The sequence below is a fragment of the Nyctibius grandis genome, chromosome W, assembly GCF_013368605.1.
Source record: "Nyctibius grandis isolate bNycGra1 chromosome W, bNycGra1.pri, whole genome shotgun sequence".
Classification (NCBI taxonomy): Eukaryota; Metazoa; Chordata; class Aves; order Nyctibiiformes; family Nyctibiidae; genus Nyctibius; species Nyctibius grandis.
Window position 1 is genome coordinate 7,553,403 of NC_090694.1, and position 19,895 is coordinate 7,573,297.

Sequence of the window (19,895 nt, forward strand, 5' to 3'; positions counted from 1 at the left end):
ACAGTGTCTGCTTCTAGGACTGATGACACTCGAAGTTTATAGTTATTACTGAGGTAATGGTAGGAATGGTACGCAGAAAGGTTCTTGCTTGTACTTATTCCTAGAGAAACCAAGGTCACTGCTAAATTCCTCACTGCTTACGAGTGAAGAGCTGCAGGAGGGTCGCACCTCCAGGGAGGAGTGGACAGGACAGGTGACCCAAAATTGACCAATGAGGTATTCCATCCCGTACATGTCATTCTCAGTATAAAGCTGAGGGATCACGAGGGTCTGGTTGAAGAGGTGAAGGTTGAGGGCAGCCTTGGTTGTAGTGACCATGAGATGGTAGAGTTCAGGATCTCATGTGGCAGGAACAGAATAGCTAGCAGAATCACAACCCTGGACTTCAGGAGGGCCAACGTTGGCCTTTTCAAGCAATTGCTAGGGGAAATCCCATGGGACAGGGTACTAGAAGGTAAGGGGGCCCAAGATAGTTGGTTAGCATTCAAGGACTGCTTCTTCCGAGCTCAAGATCAGAGCATCCCAGCAGGTAGGAAGTCAAGGAAGGGTACCAGGAGACCTGCATGGTTAAACAGGGAACTGCTGGGCAAACTCAAGTGGAAGAAGAGGGTGTACAGATCATGGAAGGAGGGGCTGGCCACTTGGGAGGAATATAAGTCTGTTGTCAGAGGATGTAGGGAGGCAACTAGGAAAGCTAAGGCCTCCTTGGAATTAAACCTTGCAAGAGAGGTCAAGGACAACAGAAAGGGCTTCTTCAAATACATTGCAGGTAAAGCCAACAATAGAGGCAATGTAGGCCCACTGATGAATGAGGTGGGGGCCCTGGAGACAGAGGATAAAAAGAAGGCGGAGTTACTGAATGCCTTCTTTGCCTCTGTCTATACTGTTGGAGGCTGTCCTGAGGAGCCCCGGACCCCTGAGGCCTCAGAAGAAGTCAGGATAGAGGAGGAATCTGTCTTGGTAGATGAGGGCTGGGTCAGGGACCAATTAAGCAACCTGGACGTCCATAAATCCATGGGCCCTGATGGGATGCACCCGCGGGTGCTGAGGGAGCTGGCGGAAGTCATTGCTAGGCCACTCTCCATCATGTTTACTAAGTCGTGGGCAACGGGAGAGGTGCCTGAGGACTGGAGGAAAGCGAATGTCACTCCAGTCTTCAAAAAGGGCAAGAAGGAGGACCCGGGTAACTATAGACTGGTCAGCCTTACCTCCATCCCCGGAAAGGTGATGGAACAACTTGTCCTTGGTGCTGTCTCTAGGCACATCAAGGATAGGGGGATCATTAGGGGCACTCAGCATGGCTTCACCAAGGGGAAGTCATGCTTAACCAACTTGATAGTCTTTTATGAGGATGTAACCCGGTGGATAGATGATGGTAAAGCTGTGGATGTAGTCTATCTCGATTTCAGTAAAGCGTTTGACACGGTCTCCCACAGCATCCTCGCAGCTAAACTGAGGAAGTGTGGTCTGGATGATCGGGTAGTGAGGTGGATTGTGAACTGGCTGAAGGAAAGAAGCCAGAGAGTGGTGGTCAATGGGACAGAGTCCAGTTGGAGGCCTGTGTCTAGCGGAGTCCCTCAAGGGTCGGTACTGGGACCAGTACTATTCAATATATTCATTAATGACTTGGATGAGGGAATAGAGTGCACTGTCAGCAAGTTCGCTGATGACACAAAACTGGGAGGAGTGGCTGACACAACGGAAGGCTGCGCAGCCATTCAGAGGGACCTAGACAGGCTGGAGAGTTGGGCGGGGAGAAATTTAATGAAATATAACAAGGGCAAGTGTAGAGTCCTGCATCTGGGCAAGAACAACCCCATGTACCAGTACAAGTTGGGGGCAGAGCTGTTGGAGACCAGCGTAGGGGAAAGGGACCTGGGGGTCCTAGTGGACAACAGGATGACCATGAGCCAGCAGTGTGCCCTTGTGGCCAAGAAGGCCAATGGCATCCTGGGGTGTATTAGAAGGGGTGTGGTCAGCAGGTCGAGAGAGGTTCTCCTCCCCCTCTACTCTGCCCTGGTGAGGCCGCATCTGGAGTATTGTGTCCAGTTCTGGGCCCCTCAGTTCAAGAAGGACAGGGAACTGCTAGAGAGAGTCCAGCGCAGAGCCACGAAGATGATTAAGGGAGTGGAACATCTCCCTTATGAGGAGAGGCTGAGGGAGCTGGGTCTCTTTAGCTTGGAGAAGAGGAGACTGAGGGGTGACCTCATTAATGTTTATAAATATGTGAAGGGCAAGTGTCATGAGGATGGAGCCAGGCTCTTCTCAGTCACATCCCTTGACAGGACAAGGGGCAATGGGTGCAAGCTGGAACACAGGAGGTTCCACATAAATATGAGGAAAAACTTCTTTACGGTGAGGGTGACCGAACACTGGAACAGGCTGCCCAGAGAGGTTGTGGAGTCTCCTTCTCTGGAGACATTCAAAACCCGCCTGGACGCGTTCCTGTGTGATATGGTCTAGGCAATCCTGCCCCGGCAGGGGGATTGGACTAGATGATCTTTCGAGGTCCCTTCCAATCCCTAACATTCTGTGATTCTGTGATTCTGTGATACAGTGTTAAGACAAGAGGAAACAGCCTCAAGTTGTGCCAGGGGAGGTTTAGATTGGATATCAGGAAAAATTTCTTCACTGAAAGGGTTGTCAAGCATTGGAACAGGCTGCCCAGGGAAGTGATGGAGTCATCATCCCTGGAGGTATTTAAAAGATGTGTAGATGTGGTGCTTAGGGACATGGTTTAGTGGTAGACTTGGCAGTGTTAGGTTTACGGTTGGACTCAACGATCTTAAGGGTCTTTTCCAACTTAAATGATTCTATGATTCTATGAAAGAGTAATAATAGCCTATAATGAGGTATGGAACCCCATCAGTCTCTAGTGCCTACTTCTTCTAAGGAAGCATAGAAACACTATAATTGTATTCAAGGGGACAGGATTTTCTTCCTACATAAGTTTATTTTTCAAAGCATTGTTATCAGCGTTACCATGTCATGCCACCATCTTATTGCAGATAAGATTATTTCTGTATGATATTGCAGAAATTCTCTTCTTGCCTCCGTGACATTGTGCCACAGCTAATTAGAGGATCTATAAATATTGTATACATATACTTTCTAGCCACAGGATTGCACAATATTGGCACTTCTGTGAGCATCGTCTAACAATGTACAGCTATGGCAATACAGTTAGTGTTGTCAGAGAAAGATCTTGGAGTCATCACGGATAGTTCTGTGAAAGCAACAGCTAACTGCTTAGAGACAAATACAAAAATGCAGGTACAATGCAGAGAACTATTAGGAAAAGAATGAAGAACAATATCTGCAAAAATCCACAATGCACCCTGTCTTGAAAACTTGCTGCCATTCTGGTCACTTCATTTCAGAAGAAATTAGCAAAATTAAAAAAGAAGAGTAGTGTTGATATCCAGGGGAGGGAAAAAAACCAACTTCTACAAATACAACAGGACCCTTCAACTTGGAAAAGAAAGAGTTTGGTGGAAGTATGATAAAGGTTTTTAAATTGTGAATGACGTGGAGATAAATAAGGAATGATTATTCTGTATTTTTTCTTTATGGAAGAATGTGGCAGTAACGACAGCACGCGTAGATGAGTTTCAGATCATTGATGATCCTTTATTGCAAGCAGCATAGCTCCTTTTTATAACATATTTGCTTCCGTACACGCAGCCAGGCGCTGTCCATGCAAAACCCGATTGGTCGCCCCGCTTCTGCCGCACACTGTCCACGCGCCCCCCTGCAACCTCCCGTTGGTCAGTCCTTTCACCATCCCCCTGTGCTGTAACATGATCCTGCAGGTGCCAAGTCCAGCACTGTTCACAGTGATGTTTACTGTCAAGTATGCAGAGGCTCTGTGGGAAGCACACAGGAGATAGGCCTGTGGCCTTGCTTGGAGAGCTTGTTGACTTCAGCTCTTGATTCTTTCCGTTAGCTGCAACAATATCCCCCAACAATTCCCCCTTTTTGTTTTAAAAAGATCATGGATACATCCATATTTCCTTCATTCCCATCATTTCCTCAGGCATCATAGGATCAGCAGATCCCATAAGTTCTTGAACCATCCATACCTTTTCACTGCTGATTCTATCATGCCCGAGACACACTGCAACAAACAGCATCGAAACAACAATATCAAAAATATTACCCGTGCCCATGTGCTAATAGAAAGAAAATTAATAGCAGTCCTATTTTGCAGTTTAGCATGTCTAACTGAGTATACATCTAACAGCAAATTACTTAAGGCCGCAGAAGTAGCATTGGTCTGTTTTGAAAGCCAGCATCCCAAATTATTCAAGGTACTTAACGCTCTAGCAGCAGCTGCTCCAGGCACTAGTAAAGAAGCTGCAAAAGATTTTTAATGATGTAACCCAGACATTGGTTTTCGGTTGAGATGGTATCCATGCTGTAAGGCTTACTATGAGAGTATATAGAAAAACAGCTATATACAACCCTCCCATCTTCAAGTGACTGTCTCCTGATTCTGAGTTACTTCTTTTTCCTTTCCCATGGTGGGACGCACACACCTGGCTGGCATCCAACGAGGTCCTACATCTGTGGAAACACAAGCATAACCCCGTCCCCAGGTTAACAAATCATGTGGTCCCCTCCATTGCCCTGTTTGCAGGTCTCGAATGAGAACTTTTACACCAGGTTCCATCTGTGATCGTCCTTTCATTGATCCAAAATGCATTACAACAGGAGGATCAGTTTTATCAGTTCGAATTTGAAGAAAGTTCAATACATATACTGCCTTGTCCAGTCTAGCTTCAGGTGTCTCACCACTCATTCCCCCTTTTTGTTTTAAAAGCCTGCGTTTCAGAGTCTGATGTGCTCGCTCGATGATTGCTTGTCCCGTGGGAGAATGAGGGATGCCAGTGATATGAGTAACACCCCAAACCTGTAAGAAAGCTTGCACCTTAGCAGAACGATAGGCAGGCCCATTATCAGTTTTTATCTGTTTAGGGATGCCTGCAGTTGCAAAAGCTTTTCGCCAGTGTCGAATAACGTGACCAGCATTTTCGCCTGTTTGCGCTGTAGCTATAATCAAAGAAGAAAAAGTGTCAATTGTTACAGGAACATATTTTAACCTGCCAAATTCAGCAATGTGAGTTACATCTGTTTGCCAAATGTCCAAGGCCTGCAGTCCTCGAGGATTGGTTCCTTGTATATGAGTAGGTTGCGGCAGTTGCTGACAATCAGGACACATAGCCACAATATTCCGAGCATCACTGTGTGACAAATGAAATTGTCGTTGCAGTGCCCGATGTCCTTGATGAAAAAACTCATGTGACATACGTGCCTTCTGTTTAATGTCCGGCACCTGTACAGTCATTGCAGTAGAATTTGTGGGGTCAGAAACCAAAGAGTCCACTCGAGCATTGCCTTCTGCAATAAACCCAGGCAAATTAGTATGACTTCTTACATGTAAAACATAAAACAATGCAGTTTGGATTTGAATTTCTTGCCACAGAGCTCGCAGCAATTCAAAAACACACTGATTACATATATGCTCTATAACAGATCTATCCAATTGCTTTACAATGCCAGCTACATATGCTGAATCAGTAATCAAATTAAAGGGAATGGGAAAATTCTGAAATACTTCTGATACAGCTCGTAATTCTACCACCTGAGGTGAACCCTTTTGTTGTACTACCATAGATTCCCACTTGCCGTCAAAATACCAGACAAGGCCCGCCTTGCCTGTTTTCCCAGATCCATCCGTAAAAATGGTAATTCCATCCACAGGAGTGTCTGCGCACAACACTCTCGTGGCAATTGGAAGTTCCGCACTCAATTTTACAACAGGATGGGAGGGCAAGTGGTAAACAACCTGTCCCGAGAAATTCTCCATGGCTGTTTGCAAAGCAAAGCTATTGGCCATACACCACTCAAAGTATTGAGCTGCAATAGGAATGGTTAGTGATGCAGGGATCTCTGGCCACAAGCTCCCGACATCGCATCCGTCCTTTGATGATAATCTGTGCCAATAGCTCTGCAATCATGGGGACAGTTTTCTTTGTTCTTGAAGGTAGAAACAACCGTTCCAATACATGTAACGGATCTGACCATTCTGAATTCCATTGACCAATTATTGCATACGGAATTTGCTTATCAAACAAAGTGATAATTTGTATTTCTTGATTCAAATCAATATGATGTATAAATTTGGAATGTAGCCTGCTTTCTACATCTGTAATCAGTTGCTCTACCTCTGCAGTAGTCTGTCGTGGTGCTGTTAAATTTGTGTCCCCTGCTAACAATTGGAATAGAGGCTGCAATTGTGAGGATGTAAGCCCTAAGTACAGGCAGAGCCAATTTATCGTCCCAGCAAGTTTCTGAACATCATTTAATGTCTGAATATTGATTTCTAATTTCACTGGTTGAGGGATAATCTGTTTTTCCAATATTTTTAAACCTAAGTAGAGGCATGGAGCTTTTCTCTGAACTTTCTCAGGTGCAACACAGAATCCAAATGCATGAAGACTATTTATAGTACATTTTTCCATTTCTTGTAATTTCTGATCTGTTGAAGCAGCCAGTAAGAGATCATCCATGTAATGATAACAATATTCCTGATTGAACTGTTCTCTAATTGTATTAAGTGCCTGAGCCACAAACCATTGGCATATTGTGGGTGAATTTTTCATGCCCTGAGGCAATACTTTCCAATGATACCTCTTTGCAGGGCCACTGTTGTTTATTGCAGGTACAGTGAAAGCAAATTTTTCCTTATCTTGTGGTGCTAAAGGAATAGTGAAAAAACAATCTTTTAGGTCTATAACTAAAATTTTCCATTCTGAGGGGAGCATGGTGGGAGAAGGTAACCCAGGTTGTAAAGCTCCCATAGTAGCCATTACCTTATTGACTGCTCTCAAATCTTGCAATAATCTCCATTTTCCTGATTTCTTTTTAATTACAAAAACAGGAGTATTCCAAGGACTCTGTGATTCTTCAATGTGTCCAACAGTGAATTGTTCATGCACCAGAAAATGAAGGGCGTCAAGCTTTTCTTTTGTTAGGGGCCACTGATCCACCCACACCGGAGTGTCGGTGGTCCAGGTTAGCGCCAATGTGGGCTGCTTGACGCCAAATAAGACAGCGACCCCTGTCAAAAATCCGTGGTGACATGAACACCCCACTGGGATAACACATCTCTCCCCCAGAGAGTAATTGGTGTAGACGTTACATATGGACGGACAGTAGCATGTTGCTCCTCAGGGTTAGTGATTGTTACCACCTCGGTGGAAATCAGCCCCGTTGCTGTCCCACCTATACCCATCACTCCCTGTGCGGACTCTAAAGGCCAGGACTTTGGCCAAAAAGGCAGTGCAACCACAGTGATATCTGCACCTGTGTCTAACATCCCATTCAGGGTAATAGATCGAGGAGTATTATTGTTTGACCGAATGGTGCAGGTTAAATTTGGTGTTGTCTTTGTAATATTTTGTGTCCAATAGACAGCTGGAGGTCCCGTGGACCCAAACCCTTGTTCTTTCCTCTCAATCCTGAGAGTTTTTGCAACTGCACTCCGGAATGGTATCAATTGAGCAATACGTGTATTAGCAGGAATAGTCACTGGAGGTGTCGCTGTAGAGACCATTACTGATATCCGTCCAGTGTAATCTGCATCAATTACCCCTACATGTACTGTAAGTCCCATAATCATACTACTAGATCTACCTATCAAGAGAGCACTCAGCCCTTTCCCAATTTGTCCTTTAGCATTTAATGGTATTTTATGGACTGCCGTGTCTGTTATTGTTACTGACTTGGCGGTGGATACATCCATCCCTGCTGCCCCTGAGGTCTCCCCATGGAGGGTGTCGATGAGCCCCAATTCCGAGGTCCCGTCTGAACCTTGGGTATTTGTGTCTGAGCGCGCCCTTTCGCGCTCCTCCATCCATTTCCCGATTTTGCCCTGCATTCCTTCACAAAATGTCCGAATTTCCCGCAACGATAGCACTTCACCTGAGAGCGTGATGCTGTACACTGCGCTTTAGTGTGTCCCTTTTTTCCACATCCAAAACATTGCATCTCCTGAGTCTTAATCGCAGCCATAACCTGAGCCTTATGTTCCACAGTACCCACTTTTGCACAAGCCTTTATCATAGCATTCAAATCTGGTTCTCCAGGTAAAGCTTCAATGATCTTTTGACAGTCAGCATTAGCATTATCCCTAGCTAGCTGCGTTATCAATGTCTCTCGCAAATCCGCGTCAAAAACTTGTTTCTCAACCGCCTCTTGTAATCTCTCGACAAAAGGTAAAAACGGCTCTTTTGGTCCCTGTCTCACAGTAGTATATCTGCGCACTGGAGATGCCAGTTGTGCAGTTTTTACAATCGCCTGCATACCCAACGTCTTAATCTGATCTAAAATAAGAGGATGCCATTGCGCCTGATGATTAGGATTAGCAAACTGACCCTCTCCCATTAAGACATCTACTCCATTACCATACCGAGGATCATCTTGACTGTATCGCAAATTTACCAGCGCCTGAGCTTCACAAGCACTTCTCCAATTTGACATAAACACCGTAAATTGCACAGGCTGGAAAATTATCCTTCCCAGCTGCTTAAAATCCCAAGGAGTCAAAGTCTCCATTGTCAACAACCTTAACATTTGCATACTTGGAGGAGAATTTATACCATATTGAGCTACACTCTTTTGCAAATCTTGTACAACTTTCCACAAAAAAGGAGCGTGCGTATGAGGCTCACCTGTGGCAGGATCATTAAAAATCACAGGATAAACAGAAGGACCAGACGCAGATCCACCCGCATCACCTCCCATGCCTCCCAGTTTCTCTACCACCTCCCACTCCCCCTCCTGAGCTGCCGATGATTTTACAGTCTCCCAAAATTTCCCAGGGTCCCGAGGGAACACAGTAATTCCCGGCACGCTAAAGAGTTTATCTGGAGGGGCATTAATCTTAGGTCTACAAGAGAGGCCCTCTGTGATACTTAGCCGATTGAGTGCCTGTGATAATTCTTCTTCTCTAGCAGAGGAGCCTTCTGTGGAGAGCGGAGGTGCAGAGGGATGGGGGGGAGGTGAAGTGCTGTCAGTCTGAGGCGCAGCCGGTGTCGGATGAGAAGAAGTCGGAAGCAGAGGGAGGGAGGGAGGGTGACCATCGTCGACAGCTTCTGATATTATTTCGCTGAGCAGTTGCGGCGGATTAGAAGGAGATGGTTGCTTTAAATTCTTGTAGTATTCCGCTACTGCATGGGGAGCAGTAGGTACAGGCGTCTTCACTTTTACCAGCGCCGCGTCTGTTTGTTTTCGCCTCTCGCCTGTGGAGGCACCAACGCCACTGATACATGGCACAGGAGGATTAGGAGACTCCAGACTTTCTCCTTTTTCCTCCTTGTCTTGCTGTTGCTTTACCTTTTGTACAGTCTCTTTCATTACACGCCATGTCGTTAACAGTTCCACGGCAGCTTTATCTCCCTTTGTCGCTGCCTCAAAAAGGGCAGATCCCAAGCCTTCCCACACTGCTAAACTGAAGGCAGTAATAGGGGATGCATCACACCCGTTCTTCTTTCCCCATATCAACATTTTCCGCAATGATGGGTCCGGGAGACTTATCCCCCGTTGTTTTAAAACTGACTGCCACATAGATAAAATGGTACTCTCTTCCTTAGTTATAGTACCCCCCATCGTGCCCCTGGTGGCTCACCGATTCCACGGTGTCTCCTTACCAAGTTCCCGGGTAAGCAGCTCTCCCTGCTGCTGATCCACCAGCAAAAAAAAATCCTTCTTCTGAACATGCCTCGCTGGCCAGATGATCACATCGGGGTCACCAATTGTGGCAGTAACGACAGCACGCGTAGATGAGTTTCAGATCATTGATGATCATTTATTGCAAGCAGCATAGCTCCTTTTTATAACATATTTGCTTCCGTACATGCAGCCAGGCACTGTCCATGCAAAACCCGATTGGTCGCCCCACTTCTGCCACACGCTGTCCATGCGCCCCCCCTGCAACCTCCCATTGGTCAGTCCTTTCACCATCCCCCTGTGCTGTAACATGATCCTGCAGGTGCCAAGTCCAGCACTGTTCACAGTGATGTTTACTGTCAAGTATGCAGAGGCTCTGTGGGAAGCACACAGGAGATAGGCCTGTGGCCTTGCAGGTGCTAAGTCTGGCAGAGGCTCTGTGGGAAGCACACAGGAGATGATAGGCCTGTGGCCTTGCTTGGAGAGCTTGTTGACTTCAGCTCTTGATTCTTTCCGTTAGCTGTAACAATATCCCCCAACAGAAGAATTAGAAGGAGCCCAGTGAAACTGCAAACCAAAAAATATCAAAGAAAATAAGACACACCTTTTTTTTTCAGACAGCACATAAATAAGTTGTGGAAACTAATTGTCACAGCATGTTACAGATGCCGTAACTATAAATAGGTACAAAAAGCCACATTAGACAAGTTTGAAGAAAGATCTATCGAGGGAGAGCAAACACAATTGTACAGATGCAGCCTCTGACTCAGGAAATTGCTAAATGACAAGTTGCCAGAAGCCGGGAGGATATATCAAGGGAAGAATCGTTCCATACTTGCCCTGTTCTTTTCTCTTGCTGAAAAGCAGCAGAAATTGCTAATGTCAGACACCTTTGCTCTAACCCAAAATGGCCCTTCATACAACAGCCTTCAATCTTTTTCTGATTACAACCGTCTAATTCCTATTACTGGCAACCATAAGACATTAAAGTAGACATATTTTTTTTCCCCCAAGAATATTGTAGTGCTGCAAAACACATTGGACTAACATTTAACCAAGATGTATGTGGCTTGTAAAATGTGGCAAGAGCCACAAGCATGCGTCTGGGAGTGGAAACTGCCCCTTTCTATTGGAAAACATAAGAGAGAGCAGGAAGCCAACTAGCATTTGGGTCACACACATCAGGGAAAAAGAGTGTGGTATAATAGCTGGGTGATGGGGGAGACTCATGAGACCAGCAAGCTTCATTGAAAGTTGTCAGAATAGCCCAAAACCCCAAAGATGTTGTTAAACAATGACTTAGAAATACTTGCAGATTGAAAGGCCAGGCTCTCAGATGAGGAAATGCCAAGCTTCTGGTTACCTGCACAGCATCAGTTTTCACAGTGGTTTCATCACTTCAGTCTTTTTTAGCAAGTTAATGTTCTAGAAGGCACAATGCTGGTACACAGTGCAATCCTTTTGAGCCCATATATGTAATCCAAAACCCATGACTCTTCATTCCTCTTACATCCAATTGATTATTGCCATTACGTAGTGTCACCATCTCCATCTATTACCACCCTCCTACCCCACATTACTCTGTTAATGACTTTATCCAGGCCCAAGTATACACTCAAGCTTCAGGCAGGTTGGTTACCTGCTCAGGCACTAACCATGTAACTCTGAAGGTTGTATTGAACTTCCCCATTGACAATATTGCGGTCTAATTAACCCAAGCTCAGCTGCTGTCCTCAGTCACTGCCTCGTGGACCACACAAGTCAATCCATGTCACGGTTTAAAGCTGGGCCAGCTATTAAACCTGTGGCAGATGCTCTCTGTTATCCCCCCCCCTCCCCCCAGAGGGAAAGGGAAAGGGGAAAGGGAGAGAGACTTCTGGGTTGGAAAGTTAAAACAGTTTTAATAAACTATAATAATGGAAAAGAGTATAATAACAATAATAGAAATAATCAAATATATACAAATATATATACAAAACCAAGATTGAGCTCCCCTGAAGTCAGCCACGTCACCACCGGCACTGCAGGGCAGGCTCCGGGAAGGCCCAGCCTGGGCCTAGCGACGGTCGAGAGCTGGATTCAGGAATGCACGGATCGGGATCGGGGGCAGCAGGAAAACAGACGGAGTCCTCCTTGGACACCGGCCATAGCAGAAAGAGAGCGAGACCCTCGTGATCCCCCCGCTTTATACTGAGAATGACATGTATGGGATGGAATACCCTCGTTGGTCAATTTTGGGTCACCTGCCCTGTCCGCTCCCCCCTGCAGCTGCGACCCCCCTTCGGCTCTTCACTCGTAAGCAGTGAGGAATTCAGCAGTGACCTTGGTTTCTCTAAGACTAAGTACAGCAAGAGCCTTACTGCATAACATCCCTACCGGTGCCTCAGCGATAACTACAAACTTCGAGCGTTATCAGTCCTGGAAGCAGACATTGTCTGCAAAACATGCAGTTAGTTTCAGAAAGTGCAGTTACTTAGAGGAGACTTAGCTGAAAGTAAAAATCACTGAAAGGAAAATCGGCCTGGTTTAGGCCAAACCAGGACAATTCACCTCCTTGTGCAAGCACTCAGCCACATGTCCTGTTCAGCTCCCTTTTCTAGATAACTTGTGCAACTTGCACCATTGCTCAGTGATATTTTTTTATGGAGGTTTTCTGAACCAAGTGTCAAAATAATACAGCCAGTATTGTGTGAGTAGATAAAAATGGACTTTGAAAAAATTTGGAGGAGCAAAATAGATACAACAAAAATATTTCTAAGCTCATGTTGATTGTATAGAAATAAGAAAAAAATAAAATTGTTATTTTCACAATTTCAAAATTATAGACTTTTTTTTTAATAGCTATTTCAAATCAGAATTTTTTCAGTTATTTCAGTTTGAAATGTTCCTTTGTTCATTTTAAAATGTAAGTAAGTAGCCTGAAAATACAAAACATTATTTCACCCAAAAGAATTTTGTATTTTTTCATTGAAAGCTAGAAACTCTTCAGGTGTCCCAGATAGCATGGTTTCTGATTTTTCCAGCTTGACCAGAAAATCAAACACAAGTTTTCATTGCTCCTGGTGGAAAGGCTATAAGAAATCATTTAGACGTATAATGTTTTAACCAGTTGTCCTGGTTTCATAGGGATAAAATTTATAGAATCAAGTTTCTGTTAGATTTTGTTTCAGTTTGTGGCCAGCCATGGTGATCAAGGCTGTTAGCAGTTAAATGCAGGGCAGCTGACCCAGGCTGGCCCAAAGGTGTATTCTATATCATTACAGTCAGGTTTACTATAAAAGGGAAAGCTTGCTGGTGAGAAGTGGGGTTCTTCTTTGCTCTCCTCCCTCTTTGGTATTCTTAATGATTGCTATTCCTGGAGCAACTTGCCAGCACTCTGTAGCTAAGTATAATTTTGTGTGTTTTGTATTATCATTGATATTGGTTTCTTTATTTTATTAAATCTGTTTAAATTTAACCCATGAGTTTCCCTCCTTTTCATATCATAGAATGGTTTGAGTTGGAAGGGACCTTAAAGATCATGTAGTTCCAACCCCCCTGCCACAGGCAGGGACACCTTTCCACTAGACCAGGTTGCTCAAAGCCCCATCCAACCTGGCCTTAAACACTGCCAGGGAGGGGGCAGCCACAGCTTCTCTGGTCAACCTGTTCCAGTGTCTCACCACCCTCAGAGGAAAGAATTTCTTCCTAATATCTAATCTAAATCTACCCTCTTTCATTTTAAAACCATTACCCCTCATCCTGTCACTACTTGCCCTTGTAAAAAGTCCCTCTCCAGCTTTCCTGTAGACCCCCTTCAGGTACTGGAAGGCTGTTATGAGGTCTCCCCGGAGCCTTCTCTTCTCCAGGCTGAACAGCCCCAACTCCCTCAGCCTGTCTTCATAGGAGAGGTGCTCCAGCCCTCTGATCATCTTCGTGGCCCTCCTCTGGACTCGTTCCAACAGCTCCATGTCCTTCTTATGTTGGGGGCCCCAGAGCTGGATGCAGTATTCCAGGTGGGGTCTCACAAGAGTAGAGGGGCAGAATCACCTCCCTCGACCTGCTGGTCCCGCTGCTTTTGATGCAGCCCAGGATGCCGTTGGCCTTCTGGGCTGCAAGCGCACATTGCCAGCTCATGTTGAGCTTCTCATCAACCATCACCCCCAAGTCCTTCTCCTCAGGGCTGCTCTCAATCCATTCTCTGCCCAGCCTGTATTTGTGCTTGGGATTGCCCCGACCCACATGCAGGACCTTGCACTTGGCCTTGTTGAACTTCATGTGGTTTGCACAGGCCCACCTCTCAAGCCTGTCAAGGTCCCTCTGAATGGCATCCCTTCCCTCCACCATGTCAACCGCACCACGCAGCTTGGTGTCGTCAGCAAACTTGCTGAGGGCGCACTCAATCCCACTGTCCATGTCGCCGACAAAGATGTTAAACAGCACCAGTCCGAATACTGACCCCTGAGGAACGCCACTTGTCACTGGTCTCCACTTGGACATCGAGCCGTTGGCCACAACTCTTTGAGTATGATCATCCAGCTGATTCCTTATCCACCGAGTGGTCCATCCATCAAGTCCATGTCTCTCCAATTACAGACAAGGATGTCGTGTGGTACAGTGTCAAATGCTTTGCACAAGTCCAGGTAGATGACATCAGTCGCTCTTCCCCTATCCACCAGCGCTATAACCCCGTTGTAGAAGGCCACCAAATTTGTCAGGCACGTTTTGCCCTTAGTGAAGCCATGTTGGCTGTCACCAATCACCTCCTTGATTTCCATCTGCCTCAGTATAGTTTCCAGGAGGATCTGCTCCATGATCTTGCCAGGCACAGAGGTGAGACTGACTGGCTTCTAGTTCCCTGGGTCTTCCTTTTTTCCTTTCTTGAAGATGGGGGCTATGTTTCCCCTTTTCCAGTCAGTGGGAACTTCACCAGACTGCCACGACTTCTCGAAAATGATGGATAGCAGCTTAACAACTTCATCTGCCAGTTCCCTCGGGGCCCGCAGATGCACTTCATCAGGTCCCATGGACTTGTGCGCTTTCAGGCTCCTTAGATGGTCTCGAACCTGATCTTCTCCTTCAGTGGGGGGTTCTTCATCCTCCCAGTCCCTGCCTCTGCCTTCTGCGACTTGGGCGGTGAGGCTAGAGCACTTGCCGGTCAAGACTGAGGCAAAAAAAGTCATTGAGTACCTCAGCCTTCTCCATATCCCGGGTAACCAGGTCTCCTGTTTCCTTCCAGAGAGGGCCCACATTTTCCCTAGTCTTACTTTTATCACTGATGTACCTATAGAAGCATTTCTTGTTGTCCTTGACATCCCCGGCCAGATTTAATTCCATCAGGGCTTTAGCTTTCTGAACATTGTCCCTGGCTGCTTGGACAATTTCTCTGTATTCCTGCCAGGCTACCTGCCCTTGCTTCCACCCTCTATAGGCTTCCTTCTTGTGCCTGAGTTTGTCCAGGAGCTCCTTGTTCATCCATGCAGCCCTCCTGGTGTTTTAGCCTGCCTTCCTCTTTGTTGGGATGCATCGCTCCTGAGCCTGGAGGAGGTGGTCCTTGAATACTAACAAGCTTTCTTGGGCCCCTCTTCCCTCCAGGGCTTTATCCCAAGGGACTCTACCAAGCAGGTCCCTGAAGAGGTCAAAGTCTGCTCTCCTGAAGTCCAGGGTGGTGAGCTGGCTGCGTGCCCTCCTTGCTGCCCTATGGATCTTAAACTCCACCATTTCATGGTCGCTGCAGCCAAGGCTGCCCTTGAGCTTCATGTCCCCCACCAGCCCCTCCTTGTTGGTGAGAACAAGGTCCAGCGTGGCTCCTCTCCTCGTCGGCTCCTCTATCACTTGGAGAAGGAAGTTGTCATCCACGCATTCCAGGAACCTCCTGGATTGCTTGTGCCCTGCTGTGTTGTCCTTCCAACAGATATTGGGGTGGTTGAAGTCCCCCATGAGGACCAGGGCCTGTGAATGTGAGGGTACACCTATCTGTCTATAGAGGACCTCATCTGCTCGGTTTTCCTGGTCAGGTAGCCTGTAGCAAACCCCCACTAAAATGTCTCCAGTCCCTGCCTGCCCTTTAATCCTGACCCATCAGCTCTCCGTTGGCTCCTCCTCCATCCCTAGTCAGAGCTCCATGCACTCAAACTGGTCATTGACATAGAGGGCAACACCCCCTCCCCGTCTCCCCTGCCTGTCCTTCCTAAAAAGCCTGTATCCCTCCATTCCAACGCTCCAGTCATCGGAGCTGTCCCACCATGTCTCCGTGATGCCGATAAGGTCATAGTCTTGCAGGTATGCGCACGTCTCTAGCTCCTCTTGTTTGTTCCCCATGTTCCGAGCGTTTGCATAGAGGCATTTCAGTTGGGCCCCCAACAAAGCTGACTTACTCTCTGAAATTCCTTTCCGCTGTTCTTCTGGCACTTTCCTGATGACCTGCCATCCTCCTCCAGTCTCTGGGCACCTATTGCTGGCCCTGGCATCAGACTGGCTGAATTGGGATGGACTGAGGTTCCCCTCCCCAGGCAACCCTAGTTTAAAGCCCTGTTCGCCAGCTTGGCAAGCCTATGACCCAAGACACTCTTGCCCTTCTCTGACAGATGGACCCCATCGGCTGCCAGAAGACCAGGTTTCTCAAAACGAGTCCCGTGGTCTAAGTAGCCAAACCCCTGGCTGTGGCACCAGTCCTGTAGCCATGTGTTGATTTGCCTAATTCGACTGTCCCTTTTAGTCCCCTTCCCTTTGACCAGGAGGATTGATGAGAAAACTACCTGGGCCCCAGAGTCCTATACCAATGCTCCCAGGGCTCTGTAGTCCTCCTTGATATGCCTCGGACTGCTCTTAGCTGTATCACTAGTGCCCACGTGAAACAGCAGCAGCAGGTAATAGTCCATTGAGGGATTGGACTGGGCTGTACTAGGCTCGGTAGTCTCTCCGTGACATCCCTGATGTGAGCCCCCGGTAAGCAGCACACCTCTCTAGAGAGTGCATCAGGTTGACAGATGGGCGCCTCTGTGCCTCTCAGTAGAGAGCTGCCTACCACTATCACCCGTCACTTTTTCTTGGTAGCACTGGTCTTTATACAGGGAGCACACTGGGCTGCCTTACTGGGCTCTAGTGTCTCTCCTGATGTGGCGGGTCTTTCCTCCTCAGACTGTGGAGGACTGAAGCAGTTCTGCAAGGACACCTCAGACATCGGGGGAAGTCTCTTCCTCCTGCTAGTCCTTGCCTTTGCATCCTTCCATTCCTCTGCAGTTTTATCCCCCCTTCCTTCTGTGTGTGCCACTGGGGGGGTTCTGCAGGGGCACCTCAGGCTTCGGGGGAGGTCTCTTCCTCCTGCTGGTTCTTGCCTTTACGACCCTCCATTCTTCTGCAGTTTTATCCTCCTTTCCTTCTGTGTGTGCTGCTGGGGGGGGGGGGGTTTGGCTGTTTGGCCATGGACTGCGGGGCCACTGCAGACTGCACTTGGACCCTGTTATCCAACTCCTTCTCAGCCTCCTTGATGTCCCACAGCCTCCTCACTGCCTCCTGCATCTCAGCTACCTGCACTGAAGGTCCTCCACCTGGGCATACCTGATGCAGGAAGGTCTGCTGCCCATCCCTGCCCCAGGCAAAAGATCAAGGCACTTACCACAGCCTGAGGTCTGCACTGCAGCCTCTCCCTTCAGCAGCTCCGTCTGGGTGGAAGCATCGGTCACCGCTGCGGTCGATGGTGCAGATCCCCGAGCTGGAATTTTCCCAATTCCCTTCCTCACTAGGGGAAGGGACATTGGGTGAGAGAACAACTGCATATTGTTTAGCCCTTGGTGCAGGATAAATGAAGACAGTTTATTTGGCACCCAACACAAATAGATCACCTGGGAGAACTGTAGACTTTTGATCTAAGAGTCTCGGAGGGTTGAAGTTTTCACAGATTTGACTGCTTTTGTTATGAGCATTCATTATGTTGGTGTCAGTAGCAGGGTCACTGGGTGGAATTCTCTGGGGTTTGGTTTTACAGTTACTTTTGTGGTGGCTTATCAAATGTGTGGCTTTGCTGTTAATGCTTTTGTGTGGTTTATCACTTCTGGGCATGGACTTAGAGGTATTATTCTGCTATGTTGTTTGGCATTGGTTTATGGTATTATAATTTCTTTTGGAACTGTGCCCATTTCTGATTTCTATGGAATGGGAGTGGGTGACATATACTTCCCTTTTTCCTCAAGGCTGATCTCAATGGCTTTTGAGAATTTTGAATACCAGTGGGATGTTTCAACCTCTATGCTCATATTGTCAGGCCTTTTGAATGTTTTTCAGTTCTTGCTCTTGCTTAAGCATTGGTATAAGGGTGGATACAGCACAGCTGCTGCAACCACTGTAAGGGGCCCTGCAGCAGCCCTGGCCTCTGCACCAGGCACCACAGCAGCTCCAGCCCCTATGACAGACACCGCAGCTGCCCCAGCAACCATGACTGGAATCACAGATATTCAGGCCCTGCCAGCCTCTACAGCACGCATCCCGGCTACCCCAGAGCCTATTCAGATATCTGCACTGGGTACTGCAATTACTCAACTCCAGGCAGCACTTGCTGCGATTACCCAGACTTTGGCAACAAGGGCTGCAGCTAATCAGCCCCCAGCGATGGGTAATGCGGCTACCCTAGGCATTCAACCAGTGCCAGTATCTGTCACCTGTACAGAAGACAAAAATCATAAAAAAAGCAGGTCGTGATGGCCTACCAGGGACATCACAGGAGGATGAGACAGAGGTAACCAGTCGACCCCTATCCCTCAGTGAGCTGTGAGATATATGTAAAGATTATAGCCATCATGAAGGCGAGCAACTTGTTACTTGGGTGCTCCGCTGCTGGGATAATGGAGCCGATGGTTTTAAGTTAGATGGTAGAGAAGCGAAGCAGCTGGGACCAATGGCTAGAGAAGTGGGTATTGATAGCGGTCTTGCAACTGGTGCACAGCCTCTCACTCTCTGGCAGCGACTCCTGCAAAGCGTAAGGAACGTGTATCCCTTCAGAGATGATGTCATAATACCACCCAGGCAAGTGGACAACCATTGAGAGAGGTGTTAAGAATCTGAGGGAAATAGCTGTGTGGGAACTGATTTTTGCTGACCTGGATGACCCGCGGACACCACTAGATCCAGATGCAGTCAGAGTTACCAGACCCGTGTGGTGCAAGTGGGTACAGACCGTGCCACCATCATATGGGAACACATTAGCATTATTTAGCTGGGCAGATGCCGAGGCACCAACAGTGGGCGATATAGATAATCGGATGTGGCAATATGCAGACAATCTCTTTTCTTCCTCATGGGCCAGCCTTTCAGCTGTTGAAAAACCATCTGACAAATCCACACACCTATTCGGTAAGGTGTTGGAAAAATTGTCCCAGATGGAGGACAGACCCCGCTCCCCACCTGTACCGAAGAATGTCTCAGCCATCAGGAGAAAGTGTTCCTCTGCAAGACCTACTCAGAAGGGACGGTACACATCACGAGGCACCCTGTGGTTTTTCCTGTGTGACCATGGAGAGGACATGAGGAAATGGGATGGAAAACCTACCTCAGCTTTACGGACACGCGTACATGAGTTACAGGGTGAACCGACTAGCAATGGGGCTTCTTCCAGGAAACTTGCTGCTCCAGTTAGCAATGGGAAGCTCTCCAGACAGCGTAGATGGGCTTCGGATCCCTATTTACCAGATGTGAATAATGGGGATCGAATCTACGTGAGCTGCTCGAACTGAGATGTCGATAACAAACACTATGTTCAGGATCAGAGGAGCCCTGCCTCCAGCCAGATGGAGGAGAGGGACAACCATGTTTTTTGGACTGTGGGGGTTCGATGGCCTGGCACATCAGAGATACAGCAGTATAGGGCTTTAGTGGACACTGGTGCACAATGCACCATATAACTGTCAAACTATAAAGAGACAGAATCAATTTCTATCTCTGGTGTGACAGGGGGCACCCAAGAGTTGACTGTATTGGAAGCTGAAGTGAGTCTGACTGGGACTGAGTGGTAGATGCACCCTGTTGTGACTGGCCCAGATGCCCCATGCATTCATGGCATAGATTACCTGAGAAGAGGATATTTCAAGGACCTGAGGGGGTACCGGTGGGCGTTTGGTGTAGCGGCTGTGGAGATGGAAGAAATGAAACAGCTGTCTACCCTGCCCGGTCTATCAGAGGACCCTTCTATT